This window comes from Poecilia reticulata, unplaced genomic scaffold, assembly GCF_000633615.1.
Source record: "Poecilia reticulata strain Guanapo unplaced genomic scaffold, Guppy_female_1.0+MT scaffold_339, whole genome shotgun sequence".
Taxonomy (NCBI): domain Eukaryota; kingdom Metazoa; phylum Chordata; class Actinopteri; order Cyprinodontiformes; family Poeciliidae; genus Poecilia; species Poecilia reticulata.
Genome location: NW_007615110.1, coordinates 19,345 through 22,453, shown reverse-complemented (window position 1 = coordinate 22,453; position 3,109 = coordinate 19,345). Strand labels below are relative to the sequence as shown.

The 3,109-nt window shown below is 33.7% G+C and overlaps 1 long non-coding RNA gene across 1 annotated transcript; it reads right to left on the bottom strand.

Annotated features, from left to right (window-relative positions):
• Window positions 1–2,081: 2,081 nt before the first annotated feature.
• LOC103460911 (uncharacterized) lies at window positions 2,082–3,109 on the bottom strand. Its single transcript, XR_533016.1, has 3 exons — window positions 3,044–3,109; window positions 2,906–2,952; window positions 2,082–2,739 (listed from the first exon to the last, which is right to left on the bottom strand). It is a non-coding gene; the product is annotated as an uncharacterized LOC103460911 (long non-coding RNA).

Sequence of the window (3,109 nt, the reverse complement as noted above, 5' to 3'; positions counted from 1 at the left end):
CCATGACTGACTGACACCTGCTGGCGTCAGGTTTGCAACCAGCTTCTGACTGAGAAACCAGTAAGCTGCTCCCAGTGTCAGAATCTCACTGAGGAAGAAACTGGATTAGGTTTTCTGTGACTTTATTATTTCTGCTATAACTGAAGTATATTCACATATAAAATAAGTCAATAGAGTTTAATTTGCTATTTTTATGTCTTTGTGTCATGAGGTAGATCTCAGGCGGCTGGTGAGAGAAAAAGTAGATCTTGCACTCAAAAAGTTTGGGCACCCTGGTTTAAAGTCACAGGTTTTTTCATCTCAGTTCAGCTTAACACCATGACCAGGTTTTTGTTTTGTTCATTTTTTGTTTGTTCTGGTTTCTTGCCTTCAATATATTTTCTTTCAATAACTATAATTGGGACATGCCCATGCAATGCATGGCAGGAACCTATTGTTCAACACCTACACCGATAATGTGGCCTGAACCGCTGCGTGCACCCCCACAAAAGTTGTATGAAAACGTGCTGTTCGATCACGGTATTGGAGCTATTACTATTTGAGGGATTCGGAGTTACCATGGCAATATAAATTGTTAAAAGACCCCAAAACCCAATTCAAGTCAATGGAGTGAGGGAACAGAAATTGGAGCGCAAACAGGGGTAGAGAGCAGTGTCGCAATGCATTGTGGGAAAAATAAATATTTCCTGTGACTATTTCTATTTTGCTTACATAAATTTATTATTTCTCAGAATTTCTGAATGTGAATTAAAATCCTGACTATGAAGGTTGAAAATTTGCTAGAAAAAAACAATTCTGCACTGTCTTTATTTTTTCATTTCGCACCATGAGTCAGAACCAGATGTGTGAAGTTGAAAGTCGTCACCTGGCAAAGTTCACACAATGAGCTAGTAGACATATTGCCCAGGCTAAGCATCAGCAATTGCACTTCTATTTATGTAGAAAAAAAAAGAAATTCTATGTAAATGTCATGTAAATAAAGTGTCTCAAGTAACAATAAACTATTTCAAAAGACAAAATTTCCAATAGCATTGTGTCGGTGGACTAGGGTACGCTCAGTCCAGCCTGCATTCATGTGGTCCTGCTATAACCAGGAGCACGTCCAGTCTGATAAGCACATCAGGCCTGCAAGGACAGTGTAGCATCAGGACGCTGGGTCCAAGACAACAGACACGCTTTGGCAGGCACCGGTTAAATTTCTTCAGGAATTTTATTTGTCTAGTTGTTATTTCACTAATAATTTACAGCAACTTTCAAGTGTTATAAAATTGTTAATTAAAATGTTATATAACCTAAAACATGAACATTAATTAAGTAGAAAGATTTTGTTGAATTTGGCATTGATTAATAATAAAAAGATGCACAAACAACCGGAGCATATTGTTTTAGCAGCAAATCACTCAAAAGACTTGTTTTATCTTCTATTCATCTACAACAGACCTAAGAGAGAAAAATTGCTTCTGATTCTAAGCCCTAAAACTTAAGGTAAATATAAAGACACAAACAAGGTAGACATATATTTTTTTAATTAAAAGGTATTAATAATAAATATTGCAATTTAAATAATAACTTACATTCATTGATCAAGATTCTTGTTTTCTCCAGTCTGTTGGTCATGTCTTCCTTGACTCCAGAGAGCTGAAACACACATTCATATTTGCTCCAATCTCAAGAACTACAGAGTTTATTTTTAATTGTTTTGGTATCAAAACAAAGGGAAGACCCTAGAGAATATGTTACAGCTCTAAAAACCACCCTGCCTGTTACTGAGGAAAGTGAATTAATATGATAAACAGCAGAAATTAAGAAAAAAATTCATAAAAATCTACAACTTTCATCAAATGTTAAAGGGATTGAGCCTCAAAGAGATTACTTTCATAGATTATGCTGGCATTTTTTGACAAATCCAGCTTGTGCAGTTATTGAAAATGTTTTGGTTGCTCATCATTGTTTCTTCTTCTCTCCACAGGGCTCCAGTAATGATGCCAACCAGAACTGGAACCCCTACAGGCCCCAGAATAACTCCTAGCACTTTTTCCTCCAACCAGCAACAGTAATTTTTCTGATAGAAACAAGATCACTTATTTTTAAAAGTATTTTATTCACTTAAAACAAATTGTAGATACAAGTTAAAGAAAAAGATCTGAAGGAATTTCATATATAAAATCCCACTGATAAACTTATACAACCACATACCAAACCTTTTTGAAAATAGAGATTCAAAGAAACAGTAAAACACCACTTGAAACAAAGTATTATAATCAAACAAGTTCCCAAAAAAGCTTTACTTAAAGGTTTTGTTGTACATCTACCTCATGTAAAACACACAGAAAACCCAATGTTAATGATGATTGCTCATTATTTACCACAGTCGCATTAAAATATACATAATGACATGCTATACTAACTGTGTGATCCAAGTTTAACAATCACTTAACTTCAAAATCAACTCAGGCATTAACACAACAAATTTTGGTCATTTATCCAATATAATCAAACCTCAAATTAAAGAACTAAAACATTAATCCAAAWTAAAAAGAAGAAAAAAGACAACTTAAATTATAACTGTAGATAAAACAGAAAAATTCCCAAAGACAGTTTTCAYACATATTGAAGGATTGATTTTCACATAGTTGATTACAATTTTCTTGATGTAATTTATGAACAATCTTTGCCAATCTTTTAGTCTTTGTGCATTCAACTTATTGCCTTCATCATCTTCTCCTCTTCGCTGTTCCCCTGTKGAGAATARATATACCGTGTTAATTTAAAATGCAGTACAGCATCCAGAGTTTATTCCATATTTACAAATACATTTTCTGAATGATGAAAAGTACGTAATTAAGTGAAATTAAATCTGAAGAAGAAACAGTTTGAAAGACTGTTTCATAATAAATTCACTCACTTTCTTAGGATTTGAATCTCCGGAGGAGGAAGATGAAGTATCAGAAGCTACAAAATAAAGAAAAAACAATGTTAAATAGTTTTCTTTGGCTTTCACAGTATTACATGGGAACTACAAACAAAATATTTAAATACTTACAATTTGCCTTTTTAAACCCTGGAAGAAAAAACGGCATTGTTAGTATTTTGTTATGAAAGGCAATAC